Here is a 22,671-nt window from a genome sequence, read left to right as displayed (position 1 = left end):
TAACATTACTGAGCACCAGACAGTATTTTACTGAGGACCTACTATGTCGGTTACAAAAGAGACCCAGGGGCTGGTTTCAAGAAGCTATCATGCGGTGGGGGGTGGAAGGGAATAAGACAAGTACATCAATAACAAATGGACAATTATAACCAATATATTAGATACAGACACATTCACAAATTCAGAGGAAAAGTATTTCTTGATGGGGGTGAGGAGGGAATCAGAGAAGGATTCTAGGAAAATGTTACATTTGAATTAGGCCTTGAATTGATATGCTTGAGGCAGGTAAAAATGCTCAGAAAGGGCATTTGTGAAAGAGACAATGGCTGAAGCAAAGTCCTAAAGGCATGAAAGAACAAGACGTACAGACAAACCTGTCAGCATTCCTCTGGCTGGACAATTTCTGATCAGAGCTGCAAAGACCCAATTTTGGAAATAGGCTACAGCTAGATGACAGAGGAATTTGATCATCAGGCTTTAAGGGTTTAAATGAGCAAGCAGTGTGGGACATTGGCTTTTTCTGAGCAAAGAAGTGACATGATCAGAAGTGTGTTGTAGCAAGTTTAATATGAAAAATGAATTAGTAGGGAGGAAGGCTGGAGAGAAGAAAGTCGGTTTCGAGCCAATGCTGGATATCTGAAAGCCAGAAGCAGTGGAGTAGCAATGAGATTAGAAAGGAAGAGATGGATGCAAAAGGTATTGAATTGTGGAGGTAAGCTTGCCAGACTTGCCTACTAAATTACTTTAAGCGTAACGAAGGAGAAAAGAAGTCAAAAATATCCCCAGGCTTCAGGCTTTGGGGCAACCTGAAGGATGGTAGTGTCTCTTCATTAAAAAAAAATTTTAAGATGCACAGAAAGAGAAATCGATTAGGAAAGGAAGGAAGATCTTTGTACCTAATGAGACAGAGGTCAGCAACTTATCAGGTGAAGATATCACAAGCCCACGAAATTGCAAGGCTAGAGCAGACAGGAGAATCTATCAGACAGAGCAGACAGAGAGGTGACTATCTCGGAAGCTCAAGTTTTCAGAAGAAAGACGTATCCCACAGTATTAAAGCAAGCTACCAAAGGAGCAGGGGAAAAGGAGGCCTGAAAAAACACAAGGGAATTTGACCACCAAGACTCAGCTGGCATACAATACTGTGAGGGAACAGGGAAGCCGGCTTTGGGCTGGCAGATGTGCAAATCATTACAAGTTTCTTGGAGCAACACGACAATACCCGTACTGGAATATTTAAAATTATATAACCACTGACCCCGAAATTCTGGAAATTTATCTTAAGGAAATAATTAAACACACAAATATTTAGATATGTTTAAAAGGATGTTCTTCAAAGCACTCTTCATGATTGCAAAAAACTGTAAACAATCTAAAAGTCCATCCACGGGGATGGTTTAAAAGTATATTTTCATGCAGAAATGCAACCATTAAAATGATATTAAGGAAGAACATGTAAAGACATGGAAGGATGTTCGCAATACATTAAGGAATAAAAAAGAACATCATTAAAGAGTATACACAGTGTTTCATTTAGACATTGTGTGCATATATGACCAGAAAGACAAGAGCCAAAATATTAGCACTATTTATTTCTAAGAAGATCCCGAGAGAATCTTATATTCTATTTTTATGCGCTATATTTTCTAACTTTTATAATAAATATATAATACTCCTGTACCATTTTTTTCTTTAAATCAGCCATTCTGCAAAAGATGTGTTTTTCTCCACTTTAATGTGGGCAAGTAAGAAAAGAAGAAAACTGTGCTGAGAGAAAGTCTATCTGTCTGTCTGTCCGCTTTGGAGCGGGATGGTGAGAACAAGGGAGACTTCTGAGTATCTGCAATTATACGTTCACGGGAAGGACCTAGGAGGCAGGGAGAGACTTCAGATGCCAACACGCAACATGCAAGAGCTCCCTTATGGAGCCAAACCCCAGAGGGTGGATGAGAGAAATGTACCAGGAGCCAAGCTCCTACACTAGATGAAGTTAAGGTCACACATTTCTAAAAATGAAACTCTCAGGGTTAAATTGCTTTTACTTCTGTCTTTCCACGGAGTTTTCCACTTCAGTCTGAAGAGATAATTTTGTTGTCAGTGTCATCGAATTGATTCTAACTCCTAGCGCCCTGTGGACAGCAGAGTGGAACCCTGCCCAGTCTTTTTGCGCCACTCTCTCACCTTCCTGTGCGGTATCAGACAATGCTCCGCTGCTGCTCATAGGGTTTTCGAGGGAAGAGATCATTAGCCAGATGTAAAGTAACTGTGCCTATGGAGGTCCACCTCCTCCCATCTTCTAGTCTATTCAGAATACTATGAAAATATTGTTGAAGGGAGAGTTGCATCATTTACAATATGCTTTTTGCAATAAATTCAAGTCTTTCAAGGTAAAATGATCAGATAGTGATCAGTTATTAAGAAGGGAAGACAAAAAGAGAAGATTAATGCAAACCCAAATGTTATTGGCAGATCACACCAAGCTACCTAAACTTTCTCAAGGACCTAATATTCTACTCACTTCCAGAAAAAGAACATAAACCTGGGGGGAAAATGAGGAGTATCTGTCCTTTGTTCAAATACTTTAATGAAATACCACCCACTATAAATACAATTTTTCAAATAAGAAAAATAGAGTACTTCAGAAGTAGTTTTTTTTTTTATTTTTTCCCTCTATTTTAGAGTATTTTAAGGTTGAGCCATGACAAGTTAAAACCAAGATGTAAGATTTTAAAAACAAGGAAGAGTCATTTTAATAAATAAATTTTCAAAATTGCAAGTCCATTAAAGTACAATCCTTTGTCCAAGATAAATATTTATAATAAGCAGGAAGAACATGCCAGAAAGGAACACTGTGTTTCTCCTTAAAAACTCAGGGGTAAAGATTTCTTCCCATGGACCTTGCAGTTAAGAAATCAGCCCATGAAGCACAGCACTCTTTGCTTAAAAGGGTATAAATTTAAAGTTAATGAGTAAAATCATTGAAATACTTAGTCATATTGAAAAATGCATACTCCCTCATTTTCAATTTACATAACTATGTAAAAAGTTTACCTGAGCTATTAACACTTTTTTATTGAAAAGCTTATTTGGGTAGGGTTGGATAAGGGAGATAAAAGATAAAATTCATAGTATGAACAAAAATGCAAGAAATTCATATTCAAGGCACCTCTCCAACATACTGATATTATCAGCCTCTATGATCATTTACCCCCTAAGTTGCTGTTGAAAATTAGACTCCTGCCTCAAATCAGCACCTTCTTTATTTAATCGTCTACTGTGAGTCTGTCCTTTACTTGCCTTTTTTTGAAAAATGTGTCATTTCAGTCTGTACCGTCTCTGGATATAGCAAACTTGGTAATTATCTTCTGTGCAAAACAGCTCTTTTTCTTTGTCTAAAATATACCTCTTTTAAGCATCAAAAAGTCTAGATTTATTTGACTTAGTTGAAGATTAATTAAATTAATTTAGTTGAAGATTAGAAGAACAAGGTCATGTTTGCTCTTTTGAAATAAATGATTTTATAGCCAGTAATTATATCTTTTCTCCACTTTCATTATTTTTGCCTGAAGAGTCCTAATCATTTGAGTCAGTTTTATTAAAACACCAAATGCATACGCTCTAGAATTTGGGTCTCCTCCAACAGACTACTGTCACTGTTAAATTATTTCTTAAGTAGGAGACCAGAATCTCAAAGAGTAATCCGCATGCACAGTCAACATCACTTTGCAAAGGAAGGATAATGTTCTCTGTTTTCTTCCCTGTTTCCTTCCTAATAACACCCTAAAAACTAGGTTCCTTTTACATTGCAGCAACCCAATCACCAGTGTCTTCTGAGAACACTGCAATTACTCTCTCCCTCCCATGATCCTAAACTATATAAAATGTAATTCATGGTGACAAATTTTTCTGGAAGTTAGCAAGAGAGAGAAATAAACAAAAAGATTTGGACAGATAACCTTTCTTCAAAGCTTATACAGCACTTCCCTAAGGACAAGGTAAGCTAGCAAACCTGATTGAGTCTGAGTTCAAAGCACATGTAATAATATACCCAAAACAGTTAAAAGCAGGATCTCCAAGAAACATCTGCACACCCACAATCATAGCAGCATTATTCACAATAGCTAAAAGGTGGAAACAACCCAAGTGTCCATCAACAGACGAATGGATAAACAAAAGGTGGTATGTTCATGCAATGGAGTATTATTCAACCTTTAAAAAGGAAGAAAATTCTGACACATGCTACAACATGAACAAACTGTAGCGTAATGTAAAATGTATCTCTCTGGTAACATTGTCTATAGAGGGCCCAATAAACACTTGTTTAACAAACATAAACATTTCCATCTCCATGTAAATTGCCTTCTTCCCCTTTGAAGCCCCAAACCACTACCCCCAATATCTCCCTTCGTCTTTAGCTGAAAATGGTATTAAAGGTGGCAGCTTTGGTCATTCTAGTGAGTTACTCCGTTTTCCTGGGCTTCTCCCACGTATACATGTTGTTAAACTTTGTTTGATTTTCACCTGTTATTCTGTCTCACGTCAATTTAATTCTTAGACCAGCCAGAAGGACATAGAGGGTACAAGAATTGTCTTCCTCCCCGACAATCCTAAGCAGGTTATTGAGTCGGGGGGGTGCCCAGTCATGTAGGGATGTGGGGGAAACTCTGGTCTAAGGGAATGTTATACCAGATACTACAATCTTCACCACTTTGTTATATAGAGCATCAGAAAGCTTATATTACCTAAGCCACATATAGGAATCTGACCTCTGCTTGCACAACTGCTCTCACAGAACCTACATTTAAAAGTATGCTCTCTGCTTTCACTAAGATTTAAGAACATCTCTGTAGTTTATGTGAAATTGCCTTAGAAGGCAATGTGCATCACATCCTGTCACTCTGGGGACCAGGAATAAGGAAGGCTGTCCTAATAAATCAGAGTTCTTCTTTGTCCCAGACAGTGGTGCTATTTCATCCACTCATTGTACCCCTTTGTCTTGGTGGCCAGGAAGTTCAGAGCAAAGTTTAGTACTACAATTTTCCTCAATCAAGTTTCAAGTATCATTATAAGTATGATCTGAATTATTTTGCTTGCTTTGGGAGGATTTTTGAAAACATTTTATTACAAAATCAATCCACATTTATTACGGAAGATTTAGACAAGCAAAAGAAAAAAATTTAAATCATCCATTTTCCCTCTACCCAGAAATAACCACTATTCACATGTTTGTGCCCATCCTCCTAGACATTTTTGTCCATTTCTCTTTTACAAAAATGGAATGAAAAGAAAATACACAGTATTTTATAGCCTATACTTAAAATATGTCATGAGCATCTTTCCATTGAAGTACATACTCTAATGTCATTTTAAAGCTCACATAGGTATTTTTTTCACCAGACGTTCCATAATTTATCACTACCACCCCATTATTATACATTCTAAATGCTATTCTTGCTTTTAATTTTATAAGCATTTCTGTAATAAACGTATGTAGAGTTAAAATTTTGTAAACATACATGACTCATTTATTTACGCATTTATTCATTCATTTAAAGAATAAATTCTTAAAAGGGAAAGTCAAATAGACATCTCAGTAGCTTTCCCCACAGTAGACCACTCCGTGCCCCTCAAAACACTCTTTCTTCCTCTTCCCAGATTCAATTTCCTCCTTCTCCTCTACTCCTCCACAGCTGGTCCTTTAAATGTCAGATTTCCTAAGAGATCAGCCTTAAGCCTCGTCTCAATTTATTCACTCTTACCGAGTAGCCTCTAATCCACTCTCAGAGTTTCAAATACCATCTATGTGCAAAAGTCCCAATGTTGTTATTTCCAACCCAAACCTCTCTACTAAATTACAAAATTATGTGTAATGGTTTTAAAATACATTCACAAATTACTTGGTAGTCCTCCATTCAAGAGGTAAAGCTTAATTCTCCTCCTCTTTAATGTGGGCTGGATTTGGTGACTCACTTCTAACAAACAGACTATGGCAGAAGTGATGATGGGGGACTCTGTGATTATGTTAAAGGCATTACGGCTTCCTCCTTGCACTCTCTCCCATCACTCATTCTAGGAGAAGCCAGCTGCCATGTCAAGAAGAAACTCAAGCAGCCCTATGGAGAGGTCCATGCAGTGAGGAACTATAGCCTCCCACCAACAGCCAGCAAGGAACTGAGGCCTTCTGCCAAAAGCGATGTGCATACGCCATCTTGGAATCAGATCCTCCAGCCTCACTCAAGCCTTCAGATGACTGCAGCCCTGGCCAGACCTTGACGGCAACCTCATGAGAGACCCTGGGCCAGAATCACATAGGAAAGCCACTCTCAAATTCCTGACCCAGGAAACTGCATGAGATAATAAATATTTGTGATTTAAGCTTTTAAATGTGGGGGTCCTTTGTTATACACCAATAGATTACTAACATATATTCGCTGCTAAGTTGCACAGTACTTTGTTACACAGCAAGAGAGAAATAACAGATCATGTATCCAACCACCAACCCGACATCTCCACTGAGATCTCTCACAGACTCATTTTAAGCTTAACACATCTAACATTGAACTGTTGGTCTTCTCTCAAATCAATTCTGTCTCCAGTCTTTCATAACTCAGTACACAGTACCTTTATCCACTCACTTGTTCAGGCCAGGACCCTGAAACCAAACCTTGGCATTTCACAATCTATCTAATAACACAATCTATCACCAACTTTTGTTGGTTCCAATTCCTAAATATACCTTGAATCAGTTCACAGCTCTTCATCTCCCAGCCATCCCCCGGTCTGAGCTACTGTCATCTCTTGCTTGGAATCCGTTAAGCTAATGCCAATAACCTGACATTGTCTCCTAAATTCTGCTCTTGTTCCTTTCTAATCCATTTCTTAAATGGGAGACAGCTGGACAATGAACTTTGGAACAATTAATTTAACATGGTTTACAAAGCTCTGAATCATCTGACTCCTACATATGCCAGGTCTTATCTTGCAATCCTCTCCCCTCCTCTCAATAGCTCCAGCCACACTGGCCTTTGTGTTAGTCAGATGCACCCAGCCCTTTCCTGCCCCAGGATATTTGCTCATGTTGCTATGTCTGCCTATAGAACTCTTCACCCCATTCTCAACCTGCTTAATTCCTATGGCTATTTCAAATCTAATTTTAAACATCATTTCTTCAGAGCAGACTTCTAGACTTCCCCAATCTCTCAAAGCATCCTATTTTCTTTTCTCTTGCCCCCTAGTACTTACCTCAATTTGATTACATAATGATTTGTATAAGTCCAGGAGGGCAATAAATGTCTACTTTACTCACCATAGTATATGCAACTCCCAACACAGGTTGTTAATAAAGAAATTTATTGAATGAGTGTATTTAATGTGTTCGTTAAGTCTAAACTATGTATTGACCTTAATTCAATCTAGCCTTCTAACTAGTCCACTTCTATTAAAAAAAAATGATTCTGTTAAATCTATGGCCCTTTCACCTTTCTGCAAAATTTTAAAACCATGATCATCAAGATGACCCACTGATTTTCTTTCTCATTTCTTCTTTTTCACATGTTTAAAGATCCTTTTATTATTGACAAAGAATGAAAATTTGACTTCTAGAAACATTAAAAAGAAGAAAAGCTGGAAAAAAATAGTCCCTAAAGGCAGAAAAGAAAAGCAGTTCTACAGCTCATTAGAAGACTAAATTGACCCCTGATTCATCTAAACAGGAACATTTTCTCCTGGTATGTAGAGTTTTGGTGAATAATCATTTCCCTTTCCAAAGCTCAGTTGATTTGTAAAGGCAGGAGGATCATGACTCTGTACAAGATTATTTTTTGACGAAGAAATCAGAGACCCACCGATGGGGGAACCAAGAAATACTAGTCAAGTCAGGCTGAAGCAAAGTGAAGCACAATTCCCAGTTACTCACTTCCAGGGAACACTACGCTGACTTGCAACCAGAGACAGAGTGGGTCTGGGAGCAGACAGTGTGGGTTATAAGGCAAAGCCACACACAGGGAGCAGCCCTGCAGTAGTATCAGCAGCAACTAACCAGAAAAGAAACTCTGCATGGCACTCACAGTGGAAAGAAATATAAACCATGCATCAGTCTTTCCACCCACATTCATATACTCGGACCATCAGCCCAGCACCAAGACTAAATTCCAAGATCATATGATCATAATTGTGCCAAACTTTGATAAGGGGCACACATTTTTAACAATAGATTTATGTGAACATACAGTGATCGAACATGAGTAACTGAATTATACATATAAACACACGTATAATATAGTATATGCTTGCACACAGAGAAATAAATGTTACCTGGTAGAGAAAAAGATACGACAGTCATTGAATTTGAAAAACTATAACCTTGGTCATTCCACTCACTGTGACAAATTAGGTACACATATTTTTCTTATCTGTAGCTCAGAGTACAATATCATTAATATTAACTATGACAAACTCATTTTCTAAATCAAATAATAAAACTAAGGCCATTTTTACTGTGGTAATTTTTTCACTTCACTAAAAGTGAAATTTTAATAAAAATTGAATTCAATCACAGACACCTATAACAGTTGTATACATAATTATTTAATGTATAAATTACCAGAACTCTGATTCAACTATTTTTTCTGAACAATAAGAAGTAAAGAAAATAAATAATATAAATGTTTAGGATATACAATCATTCTAGAAAAATTCATATCAGAATGACAGTGGGTATCAAAACAATAACCCTATAAAATTTATTTATATGTAAATAGGTAAGATTTTAGTATTACTACTCATGCTAAACATACAATTTATAAAAAGGTTGCTACCCTTTGTGGAAAACAAAAAAACCCATGCCATAAAACTGCCACGCAGAAGGTGGCAAATGTCCAAGACCAGCCTATGCACTAGGACAGAAGAGAGGTGTCCCCAGGCAGTCCCCAGACGAGAACTAGGAAACAAGAATACCAATATTTAGGGCCATCAAGGGACACACTCCTAACAGCAAACAAGATCATAGCATCCAACTGGCAAGGTAACCAGGTGGGTCCCCCACCAGAAAAAAGTCAGTGTAACAGCTGAATCAAAGGTCAAAGTTCAGTAGCAAACCAGTAGCCAGGCAAAGGGGGGCGGGGGGTGAGATACATAATAATCAAAGACAAGTGGAACAAGGTCACATATCCAAACAATAGCCTGAAAAAAAGTCACCATGACACCCAGCTACAAGGAAACAAATGATCTTGTCTTGATATAGATAATACTGAAATTAGAACACCCTTTAAGCTTGAGGAAGTAAATCCAGAAATGAAAGTTACAGCTCAGGTCAATTTCAGATCCTACGATAGGCAGAAAATGTACATTTCCCTAACCACAAGCAACTATTCTAACATGTTGTAAACTATAATTTATTAAAGTTTATACACTCGCATAAATACCATTTAACCCTTAAAACCATGAAATGCCCCCAAGTCTCATCTATTAACAGTTCTAAAAGGATCACAGTGTTTAGGACATGGTGCACATATGTAGCAAACACAGTCCAAATATTTTTCCAGATAATTGACTAAAGAATCGATTTTTATATGTATTTTACATAAATGTTTCCAAAAAACATCCAAGTGTGGTTATGTTACCATATTGTACTATTTGAAGTCTCATACTATGTAACTACTGCCCAGAAGAAGAAAAAACTCCTTGTTTAACTGTGGGGGAAAACACTGAAAGGAAATGTCATCAAGATTGGGGAATGCCTCTAGATCATCCTGTTCTTGGTTTCTTTGCTTTCTCTCCATCACAGGAGTTGAGTGTGTTCAATCAGATAAATCAAATGAAAGATAGTAAAAAGAAAAAAATCTATAAATGCCATATAACCTGCCAAGAAGTACTTAATTTTATACTAAGAAGATGCAGTGCAAGCAAATGGGAAAAATACGTACACTCACACGAATTCAAAGGCTTTCCATCACAGAACCTGTCCACAAATGTAAATATTTAATTGCATTAACATTTTGCAAGAACTAAATTGATAGTATTTGTGTAATCTGAAGAAAGGAACTAGAAATAATATAACCACATTACAAGCAATTATCTTTTTATAATATTAATGATGATGATAGCAGCAGCAGAAGTAGCTCACTGTGCACAATTCTTATCATGTGAAGGCATGGTACCACTTTCTATGCATTATCTTATTTTTTGTCAATTGAGATATAATTCACATGCCTTTATAAAATCCAAAATGTGTACAATTCAGTGGTTTTTAGTATACTCTCAAAGCTGTGCAACGATCATCACTGTCTCATTGCAGAACATTTTCATTACCCCCAAAACCCTGTACCATTAGCAGTCATTCCCCATTCCCTCCCCTCCCCTCAGCCCTAGGCAATTACTAACCTATTTTCTATGGATTTTCCCATTCTAGACATTCCACATAAACAGAATCATACGATATATGACCTTTTGTGCCAGGCTTCTTTCACTTAGCATTATGTTTCCAAGGTTCGTGTATGTTGTAACTTCTATCAATACTGCATTACTTTTTCTGGCTGAATAACGTTCCACTGTATGAAGAAATCACATTTTGTTGATCCATTCATCAGTTGATGGGCATTTGGGTTGCTTCCACTTTTTGCCTATTATGAATAATGCTTCTATGAACATCCATGTACAAGTTTTTGCGTGGAAATATGTGTTCAGTTCTCTCGATGATATAACTTAAAAGGGAATTGCTGGGTTAGATGATAACTCAACACTTAAAATTTTTTGAGCAACTGCCAAGCTTTCAAAACCACTATAGCCATTTTACATTTACACCAGCAATGTTTGAGGGTTCTAATCTCTCCACATCCTCGTCAACACTTGTTCTTTTCCATATTTTTATTACACCCATCCTAGTGGGTGTGAAGTGGAATCTCACTGTGGTTTTGACTTGCATTTCCCTAAAGACTAATGAGGTTGAACATCTTTCCAAGGGCTTACTGGCCATTTGCATATCTTAGAGAAATGCCTCTTCAAATCTTTGCCCATTTTTCAATTGGGCTACTTGTCTTTGTATTGCTGAGTTGTAAGAATTCTTTATGTATTCTGGATACTAGATCCTTACCAGATACATGATTTGCAAATATTTTCTCCTACTCTCTGGGTAGTCTTTTCACTTGCATTGTCTTATTTTAATCGTCACAACAACCATGAAATAGTACTATGAGTATCCCACATTTTATAGATGAGGAAACAGAGTTCATCAACTTGTCTGAGGTTTCACAGTAATAAGAGTTGAAGGAGAGATTCCAACCCAGGCAAGCTGCCTCCGCTCATCAGTCGGATGTGCTGTCAGAAACGCTGAGCTCATTAGGTGCTATAGCAATAGACAGTAAATAAATAAGCAGGATTAAAAATAATTAACTTAAAAAGAAACAGTATTACTGATGCTTTGCACAGAAATACCAGAGGGCCCTCCTCTTGTTTATACCAGTCTTCTTGAGAAGAAAGAGGAGGTTAAAATAAAGCACATTCAGCCTTAAAAGGCAAAACTTGGCCTCTAAACAGTGTCTATTTTCAATGGTAGGAAACTTTCTTTCTTATTGAGTTATGTAGTTGAAACAAAGGAATTCAGAATACAAGTGGTATTTTTGCTGAGGCTCAAACATTGTAACTCCTCACAGTGGGTGTTCTGTTAGGTGGAAGCCTATTTCTTGGCCAACAGCCCCCTCTGTTCAAAACGTCTGCCTCCCCCAGCCCCATACAACCACTCTCTGAGAACACGAACAAAGCAGAGTTTTAGCAACTAAGATGTCGTTCCGACTAGTCGTTCCTTATTCTCCTCTTATTTCTGCCACCAACCATGTTAAATATAAAAGTCAATCTACAAATAATTTTAGTATGTCTGTAGAATTATGTTCATGCTAAATAAAGGGTGAAATAGTGGTTTAAAAGAATATACCGGATCTACCAATACTGGCATGAAAAGGGATTCAACAGATATAGCTAGGCCAAAAAAAACTGCAAAACAGTATAAATAATATGATCTTGTATTTATTAAAAATAGGTAGTATGAATACATATTATAATACATATGCTAGCATATGCACATAAACCAAAATAAAATCATCTAATGATAGTGATTTATCTCCCCTTGGAGTAGCGCGCAATTTTTATGTGATGAAATGTTTGACTTTTTAAACATACATACACAATATTTTGTTTTAAAAAAAAAACCAAGGGTAGCATTCTCTCAGATAATCCTACAAACCTTAAAAGCCACGGAAATGAAGGAACAAATAAGAATAAAATGAACACATGAACAAAAGTTCATATTTTGCTCCATATTTGGATAACTTTCAGAGACTTTACAAACTTCAAGTTGTGAGAAAAATTATGTACTTACACACGTGATTTTGAGTGGGGACAGAAATTCCATAGTTTCTATCAATTTTTTAAATGGCTCTCTGACCTCAAAAAAGTTTAAGAACATTATCTTAAAAGAATATTATAAGGTCTCATCTTATAAAAGGTCAAGACAGAAATTAAAGGATCAAATAGCAAAGCAAAATCCCTTAAGCCAAACACAGTAAAGAGACACCTTCTAAACACGAAAGAATAGTCATTAGATCTCTCTTAGGTCCTCCGCTGTAATTCTTAGGATGACACTAAACTAATCTTATTTTTAAGCTTATGATTTGTAGCTGTAAATGTTAAAGATATGTTTCTCTTTCCTGCAGATACAACACAAACATCTTTCCTAAAACAAAAAGAGAGAGGAGAGTCTATCCAATAAAAACTAACTTTAACCACATATACGCACAAGTTATTTGGTTCATTCCATTAAAAATTTGTTATATCCCAGGGTTTTCCTTCTTTCTTCTACATGCTGCAGAATAAAGAAACTGAAGGAATGAACGTCCAGCATCAGGCCATCTTAAATGTCCATGTGACAATTCCCAACTGCCTGTACGATGGCTCTTTATGGGAAATGAAGAGGAAAAGATGCACCAAACTTATAGGATCAATCCTTGGATCACTAAGGATTATGAGCAATAAAAGAAATACAAACTTCCCCTTAGATAGGGGCTTAACATGTCTAGACTTTTTTTGTTGGCCCTCATCCAACAAATAACTGTCTTCTTGAAGATAAGTTTCTCCTTGAAAATAAAAGCTAATTAAATATATCATAGGACAACACAAGATTTAGGCAGTGTCTAAGCCAAGAGGTTATAAGCTGACATCTATGTGTCTGTGACAAAGCCCTTCTTTAAGTCTAACAGTAACCTGAGTATTTCAGAAACGTACATTTTCTAAAAATTATTCTAAATACTATTATTCTAAAAATTCTAAACATCATGCAATAACAATTGCATTGTCCATATAAGGATGACTGGGGAGGAGGTCAGAAAAATAATGTCTATAAAATTAAAATTATACCTATAAAATTAACAAGGAAGAAGTGGTAGGTCTAAGCGATTTAGCTATTATTGTCTTGGAAGTATTTTCTTAATAAATCCCTGACTCATATACCACCCCTTCTTAAAAATGTAGGTAGAGATTTCTGGGCAGTGACAACTCCCACAGGTACACTCCCTAGTTCCAAGTACATAAACATGAATTGTGCTATTATAACACATCAACTTTACATTCGTGTGATAATTATGCTATCCAGATTCTCATGTCAGCAGTAGAACGCAGTGAACATAAAATCTCTAGCATCTGCCCTACTAATAAATATTTGGTTTACCTAAAATAAATTCCTTCCAAAGGCCAAACCATCACTGAATCCACAGATGAACACAGAAACACCTTGTTAACTAACCTCTGACCACCTTCTCTTTTCACAAAATGAGTCATTTAAATTCCATTTTTAGTTCGGCTACTCACTTATTTCATTCCCAAATACACTTCAACCTCGTGTTGGATGTTTCTCCTTAATAACATCCTGCCAAATGACACTGAGAAAAAACCATTAAATCACGTTAGCTCAAGTATATGGCTTCAGAATAAAGGATGGAGAACCATGAGGGGTTTATATGTGTTTGTCACAGCAAAGTTAAGTCTATTCTTCATGATCCATTCCAGAATTTCAATCCTCTGCTGTCCCTGCAGTTGAAAGTACCTGGGTCATTCCTTCCCTCTCCCCATCATCAGACAAACATACACATCACAATACACATACACATATGAAGAAGAAAAGCTTCTTCCAACATTATTTTTAAAAACTAGGGGATGGCCCCATGGCACAATGGTTAAGTTCAGTGCTCTCTGCTTCAGCAGCCCAGGTTCATCAGTTCAGATCCCGGGTGCGGACCTACACCACTCATCAGCCATGCTGAGGCGGCGTCCCACACATAAAGTGGAGGAAGATTGGCACTGATGTTAGCTCAGGGCTAATCTTCCTCAAGGAAAAAAAAAGAGGAAGATTGGCAGTGGATGTTCGGTCAGGGCTAATCTTCCTCAGCAAAAAAAAAAAAAAAAATTATTAATTATGTCAGCTGCCAAAAGAAAGTGATGAAATTTATTTCAGACAAGCAAGAATGATTGGGAGGCTGGCCCAGTGGCGTAGCAGTTGGGTTCGTACTCAGAAGTAGAAACACTTTCCTCCAAAGCAGGAGAGCACAGCTGTCTGTAGCTATCCAAGCCTCAAACCCTAATTGGGCAAAATACGCACATCAGCAGCTGAAAAGAAAACCTACACAAGGGGCAATCCCACACTGACCCAAAGGCATGAAATGTGGCCTCAGCACCTCCTTTTAACCTTTGAAGGGAAATAACTAGGAAAAGCACGAAAGAGACAGCGGAGAGAGAGAAGCAGGTCCCCCCCAGAAGCCATTTCTGCAGGCACCAGCTGAGATCCTAAATCAGAATCTGGTGTTGTAAACGCAACAAGGGGGAAGAATCGTTCACACGCACGTTCTCACAGTCCCAGTTACAGCCAAGAGAAGAATGAGCTCAGCTTTTGGCAGCAGAATCTTAAATATTAAAAACCATGAAGTGAACTTTGCCATAACTCAACTTAATTCTTCAACAGAGCCGCGATATCCCCAAGCTACCAACCTCAGTGTCCGGGTCCCCAACATCCTCCCCTTAATGTACTACAGTAACCTCCTATAATACCCACCCTCCTCTTTGCATGCTAACTGAAAGATTAACTTTTTATGATCATGAAATTATGCACACACAAAACCTCCCAAACATCACCTACTGTCTTCAAAATCAGATACATCTATGTGTTACAGGGTTAAGAAATCTACTTAGCAGGGGTCAGCCCAGTGGCATAGTGATTAAGTTTGTGCAACCCACTTTGGTGGTCCAGGGTTTGTGGGTTCAGATCCCAGGCGCAGACCACGCTGCTCATTAAGCCATGCTGTGGCAGTGTCCCAAGTATAAAATAGAGGAAGATTGGCACAAATGTTAGTTCAGGGCCAATCTTCCTCACCAAAAGAAAAAAAAAAAAGGAAACCTACTTAGCATGGCATTCAGCATGCTTTCCTATAACCATCCCCTACAGTCCATGCCCTCTACCTGGAACATTTTTCTCCAGCCTCAGCCTCCCATCAGTTTCCATACCAAATGGTACCCTCTTTCATGAAGCCTTGAGAAAGAGCTTCCTCCCTCAGCCTTATACCCACCTCACCCCCACCTTCTGAATTCACATATTTTGTTTCTTACTTATAACAAAATATTTGGGGAATTAATAATATTATATATAAATATTATATATATATATGCATGCCCAAGTTGATCTCCCTTCCTAATAAGATTCTTAATTCTCTGAAGAAAGAAATTGTCTTATTCTGGCCTCTCTCATGTAGTTCCTTATACACCATAAATAGTCTTATTCTGGCCTCTCTCATGTAGTTCCTTATACACCATAAATATACAATAAATATTTACTGAATTACCAAAGAAATAACCTGATGTATCCTTGGAAAAAAGAGAAAAATCCTGATCATTCAGAAAAAATTAAGAGTTCGCCATGTAAGAAAATTTCTTCTTTAACAGGGATAATTCAACTCCAATAAAATTATAATGTTTTAAGGGTTTTTTTAATTTTGTTTTGTTTGCTTTAAGCAGGGAAAAATCCTAATGGAACTGTTAAGTGAGTACCTTGTATCTCTGCCCATCTGTAGTTACTCCTACCACATAATCAAATTCCTACCAGCTGACTTAGGGCCTAACAGCTGTCCTGGGAGAGGAGATTTAAGACCTGGCTGGAATGTAAGCAGGTACAGTAATAACATGGGAACGAACAAGACCCAACCAGGCAGGCCAGTCATCTCTCAACCATTTTAGATTTCACCAGTCCTGGGAAAACCAGGCTCTCAGTGTGTCGCTTTCAAAATGAATCTATCCTTATGATTTCAAAGTTATAGCTGCTAGACTTGGTGGCAATTCATCATACAAATGGACATGTGTATGTAAATATATAATCAAGAGCTGGGGCAGTTCCTTCTCCAAGTGGGAAAAGTAAAGACGGACAGACGAGAAGACAAGCTTCTCCTAACTTCTAACTCTAAAGCCTAGAAAATACATAGAAAAGAAGATAAGTACAAAATACAGTCTGTAAGATATTGTGTTTCATGTGCCTTGGTCTCAGCATTGTTAATTTAAGTACTACTGTATTTTCATCAATGATTATATGTGACTATTAAATTCTTTTGAAAACAATAAAAGTCAAAGTGCTAAGTACCAAGAAACTTGACTCAAAATCATATTTCAAATAGCAAACCAATATGAGACAAAATTTAAAAATCAAGCTATTAACACAGTAGGCAAACCTAGAACTAATTTACCACATTTCTTGGCACAACAAACTCATTCTAAACAACCTGGCACACAGTAGGTCCTCAATAGACACCTAATGTTACTCATAGTACAAACTCAGCCTCATAGGTCATCTATCATGAGGATCCAATATATCATTTGATCTAGTTGAAATCAATTTTCACATCATATAAAGAACGATATTTTTCTGTTTTTTCTCTGCCTTGTTTCAAAAACTATCCAGGTGTTAATGCAGACCTTTTAACCACATCTTGGCAAAGTTTAATGTGAATAGGCAGTTTCTCATGACCTTCAAGTCTGTGTTCAACAATGAAATCATCTGGCTTTGCATCCTATTCAGTTATTAATGACAAACAACAAAGGAAGAACTTTCACATGGAAACTGTGAAACCTATGCTGGCCAACATTCACTCTGGGTCATGCTGGGTCGCATTCGCTCACAGCTAAGGTCACTGAAGACCGTGTAATGACCTCAGCTTTTTAGAAACGACATTCAACATTTTGCTGGCAGGGAAACCAAACAGCTATGTGACTTTAAGACAGAGGCTCCTGGAGGTTTGCAGTCTGGAGAGGGGCACCGACAGAAAACAGCTGGGTGATGGGCAGATGGGAGGGTGCAAGTCGGGTCAGGGAGACAGGTGCCCATGTGTATGCTGATCACCTACCCTCCCTGGGAGGGTTCTTTTAGTAAGAGCCTTTAGCAGAAATTTTTACCCTGGGACATCTACATCAGGACTTCAGCATTTCAACCCCACCCATATAAAGAAATTTAGCTATTATACACCAGCCAAATTTGACTTTTTAGAAATCATCTCCAATGAGTTGATTATTTTATTTTATTTTTTTATTTATTTTTATTTTTTTTTTATTTTTTTTATTTTTTTCCCCCAAAGCCCCAGTAGATAGTTGTATGTCATAGCTGCACATCCTTCTAGTTGCTGTATGTGGGATCCGGCCTCAGCATGGCCGGAGAAGCGGTGCGTCGGTGCGCACCCGGGATCCGAACCCGGGCCGCCAGCAGCAGAGCGCACACACTTAACCGCTAAGCCATGGGGCCAGCCCTGATTTTTTTTTAATTAACAAATATTTACAACTCTGTTTATTTTACTCATTGTCTTTTCTTTTTTTCCATTTCTGTTATTATTACTATTGTTAATTTGGCCTTTGTTTTTATTCTTTAAATTTGAGTAAGGAAATGGCAGCATAATGAAAAACATCCCTGGAATCAACCCGTGCCTCTAATTTAAAAGGCATTTCTTTTCTTATCAGCCATGCAAAGCCCCATTTAATATCTAGAAGAAGACAAATGTGGTCTTCCCTCTACTCCTGGATGGTTTTAATCCAAATACAGCCCTCCAGACTAAGCCTGAAACTGAAACTAATATTGCCCTGTCTGCCAAGCTAGCAGAACTTCAAGCTAAAACTTTTTCCCCAGGCATTAATAATTAGCTCAGGGGCTGGCCATGTGGCATAGTGGTTAAGTTTGGCGTACTCCACTTCAGCGGCCTGGGTTCACAGGTTCAGATCCCGGGTGTGGACCTACACCACTCACCAAGCCATGCTGTGGGGGTGTCCCACACACAAAATAGAGGCAGACTGGCATAGTTGTTAGCTCAGGGTGAATCTTCCTCAAGCAAAAAGAGGAGAATTGGCAACAGATGTTAGCTCAGGGCCAATCTTCCTCACCAAAACAATTAAAAAATAAAAAAATAATCAGCTCAAACACAAGGACAAAATTAGCAGAGCTATAGATGAGGATTTTTCTTTTTCTTCCTAACATTAGCCAGTCTCTATGTGGAAAAAGCCAGAAACTAAAAGCCAGTCTTTCTGAAATCCAGCAAGCCCCTGAGTCACTCTATGGTGTGAGGCAAGTGGGTGGAAAGTCACATTAGGTGAGGACACTAAAGCCATCCTGTGTGGCTTTAATCCCATCATACAGTCCAGAGACTCTTCCTTGGGACACCCTGGGCTGCAGCAACTAGAATATGCATTTGTCCAAGTTGTCTCTTGAATCAATGAAACTAAACTCATCTCCTTCCTATACACACAGCTCTTCAAAAGATTTCTATACCCCTGGCCTGATTTCTCCTCTTCTTTCATCAAAGTCAAATGAAAAGGTCACAGTCAAAGGAAAAGTTGGCTAACATCTTAGTTTAGTTCCCCCCAGAAGCAAATACTGAGACAAGGATTCAAGTATAAGTAGTTTATTTTGGAGGCGACCCCACGAAACATTGCTGGGGAATGAAGAAGTGAGACAGGACAGGAAAGGTAGCCAATAAAAGGGTCATTCTCAAGGAAGTTACCACTGAATCGTAATTCAACTGGGAGGACCAGCGTAAAATGCTCATCTCCAAGGTAGCTCATCTGAGATGCAAGAGAGCTGGTATAGACTTATACTATGTATATAGTATAGATTTAGAAATCTATACAGCTGTCCCTGGCTGTAGGCTGCTGGGGGCTGGCACTTCCTGCCAACCCTGGGGGTGAGCTTTTCCACCCAGAGAACACCCTCAGGCTGAGGAATACAGGTGCCTGGAGTTGGAAGCCCCCCGTGCACTTAAGTGCTGAAAGCAGAGGATACGAGTGGGGCACCATCAGCCTCTGCTACAGCTGGGACTGGGATTACTTCCAAAAGGCAAACCAGAGGCAAGTACGTTTGTTAGATGACACATCTCACTGAATACAAAGTTGGGTGCTTTTCCACAAAAGTATCCTTCCAAAAAAGAGGATGTCCCCTTATATTTAAATCCTGAAAGGTCTCCTATTATGGGACACTGTCAATTACTGTGTCTTAATCTGAAACAGCCAAGGACTGTTTGGGAAAAACTCAATAATCTGAAAGGGCCTCAACAATGCTCAACTTTTATGCTATTAAATGTCAAGCAAAGAAATTTAACACAGACTTGGTTATGGAGGGTATGACTTTTCAACTTCGAGTGGTGATGGCAAAGCAGCTCAAAATAAAAAAAAAAAAAAAAATGGGGGAGGCCAACGAAGGCCATTGCCAGAATCTTCAGATGTGGCAATACAAATAAAGAAACATGGAACATGCCTGTCAGGAGTTGTAATTACAGAAATTGAAAATAAAACAATTTGTGGTACTCACAACTGGATACTGGCTGGATCTCAGAGATAGTGACATATTTATATACAACTGACAGCATTAAATTTAACCCAGTCCTTCTAGAAAGCATTTAGTAATACATGTCAGAAACCCTAAAATTAAACCTCTCGTCCCAGAAATTCTATTTCTAGGAACTTATCAGAAATAAATAATTGAAGTGAAGAATGACCCCAACAACAGTAATAGTAACAGCAAATATTTATATGGCACTGACCAGAGCAGTGCCAGGAGGTTCTAAATGTTTTATATCAGGGTTCTCAACTGGGAGCGATTCTGCCCTCTAGGACACACCTGGCAATGTCTGGGGATATTTTGGTTTGTCAAAACACGTGGGTAGAGGCCAGGATGCTGTTAAACATCTACAATGCACATGATGGCTCCCACAGCAAGGATTTATCTGGCCCAACGTGGCAATAGTGCCATGGTTGAAAAACCCTGCTTTATATCTATTCACTTAAATAATCCTCACAACAACCCTATAGCAATTATTTTTATTATCTCCATTTTACAGATCAATGAAGATAATTTTTCACTGCACTATTATCCATAATGGTGAACGACCTGGAATAAACTAAATATCAAAAAAAACAGGGAAAGAGTTAAATAAATTATAACTACCTAAGAGAAACATGAAAAATACTTATGAAACAATATAAAACTAAAATACCAGAACAAAAAAATTAGGAGTATTATAGAATTACAATTATTTTAAAATATGAACATAGGGACTAACTGGAAAATAAGACATGAAAGTTACTACTGTATTAAGATGGCAGAAATAGGAATGGATTTTCCTCTTTTCTAGCATTATTTGATATTACTGTGATTTTTAAAAGAAAAAAACACTCAAGAATGGAGTAAGAAATTTGGAATTTTCTTTAAAGAATGAAATATTTTATGAAATAAGGAATATCTTATTCTAACAACACAAAAGTTAACAGACTAAGAAGATAGTTAATATCAAGAAATTAGGAATAAGGATTTCCATGAGACAGCAACAAATGTTATGCTTTAAGTTCTGAAGTCATAATACTTCTGTTCAGTCTAAGAATGAATCACCTAGATTTTATATCTACTCTCTATGTTTTATTTATTTCATAGCTCCCTAACACCTAAAGAGAATGGGCAAAAAGAACCAAATTTCAATTCAGTTAAGTCTAATTCATTTTAGCAGCTCTATTATATAAAGTAGTTTAAACTATTATTTTAAATGTATTAATAATGGTAGTCATCATAATATTATTATTGTTGCTATTATGAGCAACATGTATTGAATGCTTCCTATGGGGATTACTATGTAATCTAATCCCCACAACAGCCATAAGAGGTAAATGCTTTTATGGTCCCCTTTCAGAAGAGGTCATAAGTCACTTAAAATTAAGCAACTTGCCTAGGTTGCACACAGCTAGTACACAGAAGTACCTGAAGTGAAATTCAGACAGTCCGACTCCAAAGCCCAAGTACTCAAGTCAAAACATAAATGTGCTTAGGAACAAGAGGAGGGAAGGGAAAGACAGGCCCTACCCTTCCTCCTCTCCCTACAGCAATGGACTGATCATATCTGCTGCATGGGATAGAAAACCTGCCTTCTGAAGTACGTTTTCTAATTTGTCTGAGTAGACATAACAATGAATTAACTAACAAGGATCTCATATTTTAAATAAACTAGTAAATTTAATTTTTATCATCTCATAAAATGTTTTAAATAATTATTTTTATCATCAATCAACATTGACAAATAAATGTTTGCCAAAAACAGCTGAGTGGATTCAAAGGAGAAAAAAATAAGGCTGTCAGAATTTCTGCAGGAAGTCCTGTGATCAATGATTCTAACATGGGGGGATTTCATCTGATCCTCATATCCCTTTGGCTCTTCTGTTCTCTTGGATTTGGGGATTAAAAAAATAAGTCTAGGGGTTCGCTCAGTGGCATAGTGGTTAAGTTGCACAGTCCACTTAGGAGGCCCAGGGTTCAAGGGCCCAGATCCCAGGCGCAGACCTACACACCACTCATCAAGCCATGCTGTGGCAGCGTCCCATATACAAAATAGAGGAAATTTGGCACAGATGTTAGCTCAGGGCCAAGCTTCCTCACCAAAAAATAATAATAATAATAATAATAATGAGTCCATATCCTGTTCATAGGAAAATAGATACCTTAGAATAAAAAACAGGGGACTATCGGGGCAGACCCGTGGCATAGTGGTTAAGTTCATGCTCTCTGCTTTAGTGGCCGGGGATATGCAGGTTTGGATCCCAGGCGTGGACCTACACACCGCTCATCAAGCCATGCTGTGGCCGAGTCCCATATACAAAGTGGAGGACGACTGGCACAGATATTAGCTCAGGGTCAATCTTCCTCACCAAAAAAAAAAAAAAACCAGGAGACTGTCTGTTTAAACAATTTAAGCATCCGTTTTTAGGATGCTGAAGAGGAATGGATAGGAAGGTTAAAGATAAAACACTATTTGTAGACATTAAATGGTTGGGCTTAACTGTCTCTAGTCTCATCTCATCTATCCAGAGCATATATTAGGAAATGAGGTCCCTGAAAACAAAATGCTGTGATCTTCGGAGATCCCCGAGGCTCAGATTAACTTAACAAATAACAGGGATCAGGCTACTAATAACATATCATCATGGGAAAATGAGGGGAATTTGGCATGAGGGCAGGCTCCTACGCTGGCTGAGCCGTTATCAACTCAGAGCAGCTACAGGTTGGCATGGAGAAGCCTGGAGGAACAACTGGTCTCCGCCTTCCACACCCACGGGCTGTCTCGACATCTCCCG

The 22,671-nt window shown here is 38.0% G+C and overlaps 1 protein-coding gene across 5 annotated transcripts in view; it reads right to left on the bottom strand.

The window, feature by feature from the left end:
• The window catches only part of UTRN (utrophin), a 509,169-nt gene that overhangs the window by 419,746 nt on the left and 66,752 nt on the right, over positions 1-22,671 (bottom strand). The window lies entirely within an intron of this gene.

Source organism: Diceros bicornis, chromosome 39 (assembly GCF_020826845.1).
Source record: "Diceros bicornis minor isolate mBicDic1 chromosome 39, mDicBic1.mat.cur, whole genome shotgun sequence".
Classification (NCBI taxonomy): domain Eukaryota; kingdom Metazoa; phylum Chordata; class Mammalia; order Perissodactyla; family Rhinocerotidae; genus Diceros; species Diceros bicornis.
This window is presented reverse-complemented; position numbering and strand designations above follow the sequence as displayed.